This window comes from Hyaena hyaena, unplaced genomic scaffold, assembly GCF_003009895.1.
Source record: "Hyaena hyaena isolate Hyena2069 unplaced genomic scaffold, ASM300989v1 scaffold_275, whole genome shotgun sequence".
Taxonomy (NCBI): Eukaryota; Metazoa; Chordata; class Mammalia; order Carnivora; family Hyaenidae; genus Hyaena; species Hyaena hyaena.
In genome coordinates, this window is record NW_024080908.1 from 40,844 (window position 1) to 55,559 (window position 14,716).

Below are 14,716 nucleotides of genomic sequence, written 5' to 3' on the forward strand. Positions count from 1 at the left end.
ACAGGGATTACGGAAAGGAAAGAGAAAGAGGTGTTTTTTGTTTTGTTTTGTTTTGTTTTTTGCCTTAGTGAAAGACCTGACCTTATATACAGGTCATTTAACTCTCATAATGGCCGTTCTGATGAGTGGCTTCACTTTTGGCTGTACCCCCTCTAGTCAGAATGTTAGAGCAGGCGGTTAGTTAAGCTCTGACAGGATATGTGGGGGCCAGCAATGAGGCGGTCGTGGCCGGCTGTGGGGAGAGTCAGAGGCCTGTCCCCGCAGTGCTCCACAGGAAGCCGGATCAAACCAGACAGGCCCAAGATGGCAGGTGCCATGTCAGGCAAACCCTGACCAAATAAGGAAGAAAATACTCGAAACCTTGCATCCCCAAGAAATGAATATTCTACTCCTTAGTTAACAACTATCAATAAAAGATAGAAATTCAACCCTGGGGGGAGCAGCTCTCTTTCTTGAGCTTGCTGGCTCTCACGCCTTGAGAGTGTATTTTTCACTTTACTTATTTATTTTTTTTAACTTTTTTTTTTTTACATTTACTTATTTTTGAGAGACAGAGAGAAACAGAGCATGAGGGGGGAGGGACAGAGAGAGGGAGATGCAGACTTCGAAGCAGGCTCCAGGCTCTGAGCTGTCAGCACAGAGCCCAACGTAGGGCTTGAACTCACAAACTGTGTGATCATGACCTGAGGTGAAGTTGGGTGTTTAATGGACTGAGCCACCCAAGCACTCTTGTACTTTTCACTTAATAAAGTCCCCCATTTTGTCACTCATTCACTGTTGTGTCTGTCCTTGAATTTTTTCTCACGAAGAGATCAAAAATCTTCAGCGACATCTTTGGGACAGGCTGGGTTGAAGCCCCAGGGCCTGGTATCTTCCCAGTTCACCTGGCAACAAAACCAGTTAGAAGCCCACCCTGAATCAAGGGGAGGGGATATGGATCCCACCTCTTGATGGAGTGAGTGTCAAAGAATTTGTAGCGATGTTTCAATACTGCCACAGCCAGCTGCTTTAGTAACTTTTTGAGGATTTTCTGATCCTTTGAGGGTCTGGTGATTAAAGTAGAAACATTTAAAACAGAGAGGGTTGGGGAGGTTGGGTGGCTCAGTCGATTGAGTGTCTGACTCTTGATTTCAGCTCAGGTCATGATCCCAGAGTCGTGGGATTGAGCCCCGACTTGAACCCCAAGTCGAGCCCTGAATTGGCTCCATGGAGCCTGCTTAAGATTCTCTCTCTCAGGGCCCCTGGGTAGCTCAGTTGGTTAAGCATCTGATTCATGATTCGGCTCAGGTCATGATCTTGCAGTGTGTGGGATTGTGCCCCGCATCAGGTTCTGTGCTGACAGTGAGCCGCCTGCTTGGAATTCTGTCTCCCCCTCTCTCTGCCCCCACCCTCTCTCTCTCTCTCTCTCACATGCTGTTTCCCTCTCTCTCTCTCAAAATAAATAAGCATTAAAAAAAAAAAGATTCTCTCTCTTTCCACCCTTATCCCCTGCTCAATCTCTCTCTCTAAGAATAAAAAAAAATAGAGAGGGTCTGTAGACATGTATGGGAGACTAGAGGGAAGGAAAGAATTCTAATCTCATTTAAGGAGCACCTGGGTGACTCAGTCAATTGAGCGTCTGACTTCAGCTAGGTCATGGTCTTGCAGTTCGTGGGTTTGAGCCCCGTGTTGGGGTCTGTGCTGACAGCTCAGAGCCCGGAGCCTGCTTCAGATTCTCTGTCTCTCTCTCTCTCTCTCTCTCTGCTCTTCACCTTGTTAGTGCTCTGTGTCTCTCTCTCTCAAAAATAAACACTAAAAAAAAAAAAAAAAGAATAATCACAGGAAGAAGGGAGGTAGTAGATGTTAACTGAAAAGAAAAAAGCCAGATGGATTCAGTTGGTTAAGCATCCGATTTCAGGTTGTGATGTCACAGTTTGTGAGTTCGAGCCCCAAACTGGGCTCCCTGCTGTTAGCCTGGAGTTCTCTTGGGATCCTCAGTCCCCTTCTCTCTGCCCCTCCCCTGCTTACATGCGCATGTGTGTGCTCTCTTTCTGTCAAAAATAAACATTAAAAAAACCTTCTCTTTCGGGAAAGAACTACTAATTAATAAGGGAGAAAACCTGGCATTTAACGAAGAAGAGAGACTATTGACAAGGAGGCCAGGAGTTCTAGACCTTGTTTATATGACGAACAAGTCACCAGATCTTACCAGATCTCAGTCTCCACATGCATGAGATGAGAAGGGAGACTCTCTGTTTGCCGTGATCCCCTCTGGTTAAAGAATTCTGTCTTAATGAAGGTCAACTAGAGGAAAAATGACGCCCTCACTTCTTTCTGTTCAGCATCCCTGGTTTGGCAAGAAATGAACAGTGAAAGCCCACAGAGAGGCAAAAAAGAAACTTAATGGCTTTTAAAGGAAATATTCTACTTGTTCATTTTAATAGCAAAATATAGCAATCTCTGAACTAGAAATACAATAGATGTCAAAGTCATTTAATAAAAATATTCACCGTTACACATCCCGTAAAGTGAGGGAAAGAGACGGGAAAAGAAACTGGCAGAATCAAAGAGAAGGGAGGGGAAGGGCAGAGAGTGTGGGGGGAAGTCATGCAATGGGAACAGAAAGTAGAGAAAAGCCTGGAAAAGTAAGGTAGCTGGAAAGGCACCCGGGTTCACAGGCACCGAGTCTCAAATGTAGACAGAAAACACACACAAGATAAGACACGCACACAGAGGCAGGGAATCAGGTACACCTACGGGGACACATACAGAAGAAGTCGTGGGAAAGTTGAGTCACCTCCAAACAACAGGAAGTCATTGATGCAAGGAGGGAAAAGCCACAGGGAAATAAGACTGACTGCATGGTGTGACCTTTGGCTACAGCCTGTTTACTTTAGCGGTGCTCATTAAAATAATATTATTTATTGGGGCGCCTGGGTGGCTTAGTCGGCTAAGCATCTGACTTGGTTTCAACTCAGGTCACAATCTCACGGTTCATGGGATCGAGCCCCGCGTTGGGCTCTGTGCTGACAGTGTGGAGCCTGCTTGGGATTCTCTCTCTCTGCACCGCCCCTCCAAAGTAAATAAGCTAAAAAAATGTTTAATAATATGGCTTATTGACATAAAAGAGTTTTCCAGAAATTAGATGCTATCTGCTAGAGTGACTTAGAAATGCCCTACCTTGTCATCCCATGTCATAACATGCTTAGAGTTCCCCCCCAAGACTTGCAAACATTGAAAGTTTGAAAAGAAGGTGTTGATGTGTTAGGAAGAGGCCATTAGCCAAGAAGGAAGGAAATCTAGGTTTTGGTTTCAGTATGATCTCTGCTAGCTGTCAAGCCACTTCTCTTCCCTAAACCTCTGTTTCCTCAAATGACGTAATGATTACATTTAGCCCCTTCTGCCTTAAAGATGCTGACTTCCCTTGTGACTTCCAGACACTGCAGAATTCAGTAGGCTTGTCTTCTAAAAATCCTGACAAGGGATGCCTGAGTGGCTCAGTGGGTTTAGAGGCCGACTTCGGCTCAGGTCGTGATCTCACAGCACAAGTTTAAGCCTTATATTGGGCTCTGTGCTGACAGCTCAGAGCCTGAAGCCTGCTTTAGATTCTGTGTTTCTGTCTCTCTCTCTCTCTGCCCCTCCCCTGCTCATTCTCTGTCTCTCTCTCTTAAAAGTAAATTAAAAAAAAATTTTTTTTAAATTGAAAATAAAATCCTAACGAAGATCTCACGATCCGTGGGTTGGAGCCCCGCATCAGGCCCTGTGGTGATAGCTCAGAGTCTGGAGCCTGCTTCGGATTCTGTGTCTCCCTCTCTCTCTGTCCCTTCCCTGCTCATGTCCTGTCTCTCTCTCAAAATAAATATTAAAAAAGAAAAATCCTAACAAGGGCCACTGGGCAACTTTTGGGAGCTAAAGGAATTTTCTAGCAGAGCTAGCATATTAATAACTCTAAGATTTAATACCTCTAAGATTTAAAAATTAGTTACAAAAACTGAACTCGTACTTTCACTCCCCCACAAACGAGTCACTACGTAGGAAAAACAAAAGGCAACACCACAAAAGAAACGTTTCAGAAAGGAAATGGAAATAGCGTATTCGTTTGTTTCTGGGTGTCATCCCTTTGGAGATGAGGGGAGTTTGGAGGCATCCACAGGAGTGTGAGCAGAGCCCAGGGCCATCCCCGGAGACTCGGTCCCTGTCCCTGTCCCCAGTTTCTGGTCATTGTTTGCTTTAAACAGTTTCTATAGGAAAATATGCAGGCGAAGCTATAATATATTCTTGCTGCTGAATAAGTGAAACAATTCAGAAGTTAAGGAACCAGTGTGTTTGGGTGGCTCAGTCAATTAAGGTTCCGACTTCAGCTCAGGTCATGATCTCACAGTTCGTGGGTTCGAGCCCCTCGTCTGGGTCTGTGCTGACAACTCAGAGCCTGGAGCCTGTTTCCAATTCTGTGTCTCCCTCTCTCTCTGCCCCTCCCCTGATCACACAGTGTCTCAAAAATAAATGAATGTTGCACAAAAATCAACTCAAAATGGATAAAGGACCTGAACGTGAGACAGGAAACTATCAACACCCTAGAGGAGAAAGCAGGAAACAACCTCCTTGACCTCCACCGCAGCAACTTCTTACTTGACACATCCCCAAAAGCAAGGGAATCGAGAGCAAAAATAAACTGTTGGGACCTCATCAAGATTAAAAGCTTCTGCACAGCAAAGGAAACAACCCAGAAAATTAATAGGCAACCAACGGAATGGGAAAAGATAGTTGCAAATGACATATCAGATAAAGGGTTAATATCCAGAATCTATAAGGAACTCACCAAACTCCACGCCCGAAAAACAAACAACCCAGTGAAGAAATGGGCAGAAGACATGAACAGACACTTCTCCAAAGAGGACATCCAGATGGCCAACAGACACATGAAACGATGCTCAGCATCCCTCCTCATCAGGGAAATACAAATCAAAACCACACTGAGATACCACCTCACGCCAGTCAGAGTGGCTAAAATGAGCAAATCAGAGAACTCTAGATGCTGGCGAGGATGTGGAGAAACGGGCACCCTCCTGCACTGTTGGTGGGAATGTAAACTGGTACAGCCCCTCTGGAAAACAGTGTGGAGGTTCCTCAGGAAACTAACAATAGAACTCCCTTATGACCCAGCAATAGCACTGCTAGGAATTTACCCAAGGGATACAGAAATGCTGAGGCATAGGAGCACATGTACCCCAATGTTCATAGCAGCACTCTCCACAATAGCTAAAACATGGAAAGAGCCTAAGTGTCCATCAACAGATGAATGGATCAAGAAGATGTGGTTTATCTATACCATGGAATACTACATGGCAATGAGAAACAATGAAATCTGGCCATGTGTAGCAACATGGATGGACCTTGAGGGTGTTATGCTGAGCGAAATAAGTCAGGCAGAGAAGGACAAATACCATATGTTTGCACATATAGGAGGATTAGGAGGAACTTGACGGAGGACCAAGGGGGAGAAGAAGGGTGGAAATGGTGGGGGAAAGGGAGAGAGGCAAACCATGAGAGACTCTTGAATGCTGACAAAAACTGAGGACTGATGGATGTGGGGGGGAGGGGGGGATGGGCATGAAGGAGGGCACTTTGGGGATGAGCACTGAGTGTTATGTAGAAACTAATTTGACAATAAACTATTTGTAAAAAAAAAAATAAATAAATAAATAAATAAATAAATAAAAAATAAATGAATGTTAAAAAAAGAAAGCAAAAGTGAAAGTGACTCTTAATGACCTTACCCCCTTCCTCAGGGGTAACCACTCAGAAGTTGGTTATGTCCTTCCAGAACTTTCCCCATGCATTCAGATTCATGGAGACACAGATCTACCTACACATATTTATATTTTCTTTCATTTTTGTTGATATGGTTTGCATATTGTATTACAGGTTTTTTCTGCAACTTGATCTTTTACAGTAATTCCACATAGGCACACCCTACCTACTACGTCATTGGGGGAAAAATGCCCCCCAAAAATGTTTTTGAGGGATGTGTGGAAAGGAAGAGGTAGTGTGACTGCTTTGACTTGTATTCCTAGGAGACTCAGGTCATTATCAGCACCAGAGCAGCGATTTCTCCGGGAAGAGGTCTGCCCACCCCACTGGCATGTTCTTGCTAACAGAACATGATTTTGTTCAGAGATACGGACAGGAGCTTTAGAGAAAGCTCAATCTCTTCCCAGTCCCAGGAGGTGACTTTTTATTAGTCCAAGTCGTACTTCTCAAATTTGAGCTACATCAGAGCCATCTGGCTCTCTTGTTAAAATACCAGCTAGTGGGCCTGACTCATTTCATGATTGAGGCGGGGCCTGAGAATTCTCATTTTTTTTTTACACTTATTTATTTTTTGTAATAATCTCTACACCCAGCCTAGGGCTTGAACACACGACCTTGAGTTGCAAGCTCTACCAACCGAGTCAGCCAGGCGCCCTGAATTTGCCTTCTTTTTCTTTTTTAAATATAATTTATTGTCAAGTTGGCTAACATACAGTGTATATAGCGCGCTCTTGGTTTCGGAAGCAGATTCTCATGATTCACTGCTTACCTGCAACACCCAGAGCTCATCCCAACAAATGCCCTCCTCAATGTGCATCTCCCATTCCCCCCACCCCCGCCCCCATCTAAGCCACCCAGAAATCTATGAGAATCCATTCAACCACATTCTTTTTTAAATTAGGCTATTCATTTTAATTCCACTATAGTTAACATACAGTGTTGCGTTCGGTTCAGGTCTACAACGTAATGATTCAACAATTCTATCTGTTACCCATTGCTCATCGGGGCAGGTGTACTCCTCATCTCCATTGCCTGTTTCCCCAGTCCCCCCAGCCCCCCTCTGGTGACCAGCACTGTATTCTCCATAGTCTGTTTCTTGGTTTCTCTCTCTCTCTCTCTCTCTCCTTCATTTGTTTTCACGTTCTTTTTTGTAATCTTTGGTAACTTAACAGACAAGAAATGGGATCTCATCATTTTAACTCCCTGTGATGCCTGGTGTGTCTGAACATTTCCCGCGTATTTTACTGGCTGCATTTCCTCTTTTATATTTCCATTAGGTGGAGAGCACTTGGACAGTGTCCGAGACACTTAGGCATTTAATATCTGTTTAATCATATGTCTTTGGATGTCTGTTCTCCCGTCCTGCCTGGTTCTCGAAACTGTATGGTTTTCTCTTTAATTACTTGTAGAATAACGATCTCTCTTTTGTGATTATAATAAAAATTTTATTTCCAGATTTCAGTTGGTAGTTTATTGAGAGCTGAATTTGTTTTTTTTAAAAAAATATATTTACTTACTTCTTTTTTTTTCTTTCTTTCTTCCCCCTGCTGGGTTGTAAAGAGAACTGCTTCCTGTCCAGGAATGTGCTGGAAGCTGTGAGGGAAAGTTTGTGGGTGAGAGGCTCCCCTATAGGGTGTCCTGACTCCATTTTATTTTTATTTATTTATTTATTTTAAATGTTTTTTTTTTTAATTTATTTCTAGGAGAGAGAGAGAGAGACAGCGTGAGCAGGGGAGGGTCAGAGAGAGAGGGAGTCACAGACTGAAACAGGCTCCAGGCTCCGAGCTGGCAGTCAGCACAGAGCCCGACGCGGGGCTTGAACCCACGAACCGCGAGACATGACCCAAGCGAAAGTCGGACGCTTAACCGACTAAGCCACCCAGGCGCCCCTATATTTACTTACTTTTGAGAGAGAGAGAGGAGGAGAGAGAAAGAGGCAGAAAATGAATGGGAGAGGGGCAGAGAGCGAAGGAGATGCAGAATCCAGGCTCTGAGCTGTCAGCACAGAGCCTGATGTGGGGCTTGAACTCACGAACTATGAGATCATGACCTGAGCTGAAGTCAGACGCTTAACTGACTGAGCCACCCAGGTGCCCCGAGCTGGTTTTAGTTTTGTGTTACTCAGAAATTTAAAAAGTTTTGTGAGGGACTACTGGGTGGCTCAGTCAGTTAAGCATCTGACTTTGGCTCAGTTCATGATTTTGCAGTTTGTGAATTGGAGCACTGCTTTGGGTGATCCCTGCTTCTCTCTCTGCCCCTCGCTCGCTTGCTCCCTCTCTCTCTCAAAAAAACAATTTTATGAGGATCTTCTTCTCTCTCCCCCCGCACCCCCCAGGCTTAGAAATCTTTCTTCCTTCAGAGGATTTGATCACTGTTCAGTTCTATTATATTCTGAGTTTTCTATAGTTTCGTTCTTTTTTTTTAAAATGTATTTATATTTTTTATTTATTTTGAGAAAGAGAGAGAGTGTGTGTGAGCAGGGGAGGGGCAGAAAGAGAGGGAGACACAGAATTCAGTGCAGGGTCCAGGCCCTCAACTATCAGCACAGGGACTGAACTCGCGAATGGCGCAAGATCATGACCCAAGCCGAAGTCGGACACTTGACTGACAGAGCCACTCGAGCACCCCTCTTATATCATGGTTCTTGTGACTCACACTGTGATCCTTCTGAAATGCATCTGTGAGTTTTGACAGTTGTCTAACAATTCGCCTTGTTAAGCTCCCAACTTTAAGAAAAAAATGTGGTCGGAAGCACATAGCATTAAATTTACCACCTTAACCACTTTACAGCACACAGTTCAGCAGTATTCAATCTATCACACTGTTGTATAACAGACCTCTAGAATTTTCTCCTCTTGCAAAACTGAAATTCTATATTCAGGGAACAGGAATTCTGCCTCTCCTCTTCCAAGCCCTTAGCAACCACCTTTGTACTTTCTGTTTCTACAGTTTTAACGCCTTTCGATACTCCTCATGAGTGGAATCATACAGTATGTGTCCTCTTGTGACTGCCTTATTCGCTTAGTTCAATGTCCTTGAAGTTCACCCATGCTGTAGTATGCGAGAGGATTTCCCTCTTTTTTTTTAAGGCGCCCACTGTTCCGTTGAATGCATATGTCATATTTTCATTATGCGCTGTTTGCATGTCGTGGCTCTTGTGAATAATGCTGCCATAAACAAGGAGGTGCAGACATCACTTGAAAATCCTGCTCCAGGGGCGCCTGGGTGGCTTAGTCAGTTAAGCGTCCGACTTTTGCTTAGGTCATGATCTCGCGGTTCGTGGGTTCGAGCTCCACGTCGGGCTCTGTGCTGACAGCCAGCTCAGAGCCTGGAGCCTGTTTCAGTCTGCGACTCCCTCTCTCTCTGGCCCTCCCCTTCTCGCGCTGTCTCTCTCTCCCTCCTAGGAATAAACAAAACATTAAAAAAAAAAAAGAAAGAAAGAAAATCCTGCTCTGAATTCTCTTGCTAAGGTAACGGTGGTGGCTTTAAGCTATTCGGCAAGGACAACTGGTAAGACTGCATGTGGGTTATGAAAGTAGGGAAGGAGCCACGCTGATACCCAGATTTCGAGGCTAGCAGGTGCCATTCCCTGAGGTAGGAAATGCGAAGGGAAGACATTTAGCCAGGATGGGCCTGGAGGGACCTGGGAAGTCCAGGTTTGGAGACTCTGGGCTTGGGATGCCTGCGGGACACACCAGCGAGTGGTCAGAATCAGTGGGCTAACGGGAAGGAGACGGCTGGGCTAGAGCCAGAAACAAAGGCTTGAGCTGAATTGTGCTTAAGGAAATTAACTAGAAGCCATGGAAGTGATTCCTTTATTTGCTGAGGCCTTGAGGGAAGTGTATTTCCAGGGACGAGAGGAGACTTTTGAATCACTTAGACACTTAACTTATAGCTCTTCAAATGTTCTGGTCCAGTATTTACTTGCTACTGAGTAGGGCAGATCCACTTTCTCCAGAAGTAACTCCCAGCATTCTTTGCTTCGGACACGCTATCCTACCTCCCTGAATTTTTACCCTCCCTGGAGGCCCGTGCACTTGAAACAGTCAAGCCTGTTTCAAGCAGGGCTGAGCAGGCAGTTCTAAGCTATTTGAGTTGCAGACCTTACATGTTGCTGGGCTCTAACTCTCAGCATTCTGTTACAACTTCAAAACCTCCCTTCACTGCTAACCACCTAAAGCCAGAGTGCTGATGAATGAAAGCAAGACTAATTCTGAATGTCATGTCAAGAGTCACTCAAGAAGGGCAGAGCAAGTGGCTTAAAGTAAGCCACTTCTTGCTGCTGAGCCTGACTCACTCTTCCTTCCCTAGCCCCTTGGCTGGCTGTTACTTGTGTTAAATCACTCACTCAGATCTCGAGTTTTCTACTAGGATCTTGGTCCTGCAGAAGACTCACGCTGCCCACTTTGTTTCAACAGAGGGCAGTAGAGAGCTGCTAACAGCTTACATTTCTCAGCTCGGAGAAAAAAGTCAGGTTACATTACCCCAAAGTGCAGGTCTCCAAATACAGAGCACTGTGTGCTTCACATGTTCATGAACGGGAGAGATCATTGTGGAGGGAGGGAATCCCCAGAGAGTCTACATCTCTTAGATCACTCTTCCTCTGGCAAACGAGAGTTTAGTTAGCCGTGTGCGACTCATGGAAGTCCTCATGGGAAGAGTTTGGCCTTGGAGGAGTAGGAGTTGGCAAAACAGCTTTGTTCACAGAAAACGGGATGGGCAAAAACATGGCAACACCTGGTAGATTTAGGAAACAAGATGTTCGGTATTAGTGGAGCACAGGATTGGGGTGGGGATACTCTCACATACTGTGTGCTACCCTAAAGGGTACATAGGTGCCATCGAGAAGGGTCCATCTTGGTGGCTGCGCCTGGGTGGCTCAGTCAGTTGAGTGTCTGACTTCAGCTCAGGTCACCATCTCTCAGTCCATGAGTTTGGTTAGTGAGTTCAATCCCCGCATGGGAGCTCTGTGCTGAGAGCTCAGCTTCGTGGATTCTGTGTCTCCCTCTCTCTACCTCCTCTACTCGAGCTCTGTCTCTGTCTCGCTCTCAAAAATAAAAAAAAAAATAAAAATAAAAAAGACCATCTTTCCGTCTTCCCAGCTGCCGCAGCCATGAAGGTCGAGCTGTGCCGTTTGAGTGGGTACAAGATTTACCCTGGACATGGGAGATGCTACTTCAGGACTGACCGGAAGGTTTTCCAATTTCTTAATGCAAAATGCGAGTCGGCATTCCTTTCCAAGGGGAATCCTCGGCAGATAAACTGGACTGTCTTCTATAGAAGAAAGCACAAAAAGGGATAGTCGGAAGAAATTCAAAAGAAAAGAACCCGCCGTGCAGTCAAATTCCAGAGGGCCATTGCTGATATAATAGCCAAGAGAAATCAGAAACCCGAAGTTAGGAAGGCTCAACGAGAACAAGCCATCAGGGCTGCCAAGGAAGCAAAAAAGGCTAAGCAAGCATCTAAAAAGACAGCAATGGCTGCGGCTAAGGTTCCCACAAAGGCAGCACCTAAGCAAAAGATTGTGAAGCCTGTGAAGCTTTCTGCACCCAGAGTTGGTGGAAAATGCTAAGTTCACAGATCAGATTTTTAAATAAACATGAGTATAAAAAATAATAAAAAATACATAAATAATTTTTTTAAAAAAAGGGTCCATCTTGAAGGATTCCCATCCTGATGACAATGGGAAGTCACTGAAGGATTTTGAGGAGGGTGATAACCCAAACTGTTAGCCAGTTTTGGTTTGGTTTTGTTTTTAACTGAAGTATACAATACTGGTATTGTCAGAGACAGAGAGCCAGCAGGGGAGGGGCAGAGAGAGAGGGAGACACAGAATCTGAAGCAGGCTCCAGGCTCTGAGCTGTCAGCACAGAGTCTGATGCGGGGCTCGAACCCATGGACTATGAGATCATGACCTGAGCCGAAGTCAGACACTTAACCGACTGAGCCACCCAGGCGCCCCTCTCATTGTGTTTTTTTTTTTTTTTTCAGAGAGAGAGAGAGAGAGAGAGAGCAGGAGAGGGGAAGACACAGAGGGAGAGAGAGAATCCCAAGCACTCCGAACTCAGGCCATGAACTCACAAAACTGTGAGATCATGACCTGATCTGAAATCAAGGGTCAGATGCTTAACCCACTGAGCCACCCAGGCATCTTCTCTCTAAGATTTTTTTAAAAGAAAGGACTGTTGGTATTTTAATGACTTTGTCATTATTTTGGTTTTCAGGAGTTTGGATGTGTTGAGGTGTGTGTGTGTGTGTGTGTGTGTGTGTGTGTGTGTGTATGCACGCACGCGCGCGCATGTGCACGTGAACACTTAGTCTGCCTATGGTTCCTTTAGCTTCTTAGATTGCCAGAGTCCAGCTCCGACTGGGTCCAGGGGTCCCTGAAGGATAGACGGTGTCAGTGAGAGAGAGTGAGAGAGCCCCAAGATTCTTTCTGATGATCAGGCAGGCATCTCTCTCCTGTCGGTTTTGGTGAACTTATGTTCTGCCCTTATCTGTGCCTTCTCTCTAAGTTAGGCTCTTTGTCTCTGGGCAAGACTTGATTGTCCAGTTATATTCCTTATGGCACCGGAGAGCCAACTGTACTTTTAAAGAGTTTAGCTCATTTCCAATACATAGAATAGCCTCTTCAAATGCATTAACCTTAGTGTCTAGATTTATGATATCATGAATAGCAAGGAAATGAGAGACATATTTGAATAGATGATTTACAAGTTGAGCTGTATGAACATCTTGGACTAACGCAACGGTAGAAACAGAATTGTACATGTAAAGGTCAATCTTTCATGAGTAAGGGTCATTAGCCTGTTCATAGCTCGAGGGAAAGTATGGAGGGAAACAGGACCTGCTGGAGAAACGATGTCTGTACCCATAATCAAAAAAAGAAGTTCCCACAATAAGTTCCTTCACAAGGTGCAGTCATCATACCAGGGCCAGAATAAGGGGACAAGTCACTCCCGATATTGATCAACATGGTACCTTAGGGGTCAGTGCTCAAGCAGAAATAACTGAGCGGGGGTGGATATTGGTGTCATCCGATTGGCAAGAGACCGTGCAAACTTGCTTTAACCTCACCGGGAGTTTTCTCGACTAGTGGGCTCAGAATGGCTCCTAATATTCGATCTCCGGTTTGATCCATTATCTTTTCAAATGTTTCCTCGGCCCCATTCTTTCTTCTTTGGAATTTCGATGACACTACATTAGACCATTTTATATTGTTTCACATTTCTTGGATGCTCTGTTGTACCTCATTTTCCTCCCACTTTCTTTTTCCTTTGAATTTCAGTTTGGTTAATTTCTATGAGCTTATCTTCAAGGCACTGATTACTTCTCAGCTGTATGGAGTCCTTGGATGAAACTGTCAAATGTATTCCTTCCTCTTTCCTGTCGTGCTCAACAATACTCTTACATTTCCATTTGACTCTTCTTACAGTTTCTATGTCTCCGTTGAAATTCCTTATATGCAGGTTGTCTGTGTTTTCCACCAGAGCATGTAACAGAAGCGTTTAACACATTACTTACAGTTGTTTTATTTAAAGTTTGTTGGTTTCTTTTTTTATTTTTTTTAATGTTTTATTTATTTCTAGGAGAGAGAGACAGCATGAGTAGGGGAGGGTCAGAGAGAGAGAGGGAGTCACAGACTCTTGAAACAGGCTCCAGGCTCTGAGCTGGCAGTCAGCACAGAGCCCGACGCGGGGCTCGAACCCACGAACCGCGAGATCATGACCTAAGCGAAAGTTGGACGTTCAACCGACTAAGCCACCCAGGCGCCCCTAAAGTTTGTTTGTTTTTTTATTTTGAGAGAGACAGAGAGAGCATGACTGGGGAGAGAGGGGGAGAGAGGAAGAATCGCAAGCGGGCTCCAGGCGTTCAGTGTGCAGAGCCTGTTGCAGGGCTTGAACCCACAGAACCGTGAGACCATGACCTTAGTTAAAACCAGGAGTCAGTTGCCTAACTCCCTGAGCCACCCAGGCATCCCACATGTGGTTATTTTAAATTCCTTGTTTGATAGCATAGCATCTGGATCATTTCTGAGACGGTTTCTTTTACTTCCATTGTCTTTTGACAGGGCTGTTTTATTGTGTGTAATAAAAAGTTTGCATTTATTTAAGAAATCTCTACACCCACCATGGGGCCTGAACTCACAACTGAGAAGAAAAGCCAGTAAAAACAAGATAAAAGGGGCCAGCCAGGTGCCGGAGGCTGGACACCCTCCTTGCGTACTTCTGGCTTCTGTAAACTTGTTTGTGTCTTGTGCCCACCAACTGCCCAGAGTACCACTGGTAGGGGCCCCCTCCCCTTTGCCTTTTGTCTGCCCACCCCCTACCATCCCAGCCATAAAAGGCCATTGCCAAGGTTCAGGGCTCAGCCTTTGGAGGTGACTGTGTTGGGCCCGCACCGGTGCACAATAAACCATCTTTTCTGATGCCCCGAGAGTGATGGCTGGTCTCTTCCTGGGCGCCGAGTGTTTGCTGTAACAACAACCTCAAGATCAAGAGTTGCGTGCTCTTCCAACTGAGCCAGCCAGGCGCGACTATAGTTTCACAATTTTTAATTTATTTCTTAATGTGTATTTATTTTTGAGAGAGAGAGAGAGAGAGAAAATGCAAGTGGGGAAGGGGCAGAGAGAGAGAGGACAGAGGATCCAAAGCGGGTGCAGCACGGAGTCCCATGCGGGGCTCGAGCTCACCAACCCTGAGATCCTGACCTGAGCTGAAGTCCGTCACTTAACCGACTGAGCCACCCAGACGTCCCTACGGTTTCATAATTTTTAATTGAATTCTGGACATGCATATAGGGCAGTAGAGACTGGAGCAAATGCTATTTATGCTTGGAAAGGGGCACTCCTTTCTCTGTTAAGCCGTCAGGGTGGAGGACTGAGGCTCTTGGCCGGCGTAGAGGCGGGCTTGGATTTTTCTGGTTG

The 14,716-nt window shown here is 45.2% G+C and overlaps 1 pseudogene; it reads left to right on the forward strand.

The window, feature by feature from the left end:
* The first annotated feature begins 10,888 nt into the window (after nt 1–10,888).
* On the forward strand, nt 10,889–11,362 carry LOC120241061 (annotated as a pseudogene).
* Nucleotides 11,363–14,716: the final 3,354 nt, after the last annotated feature.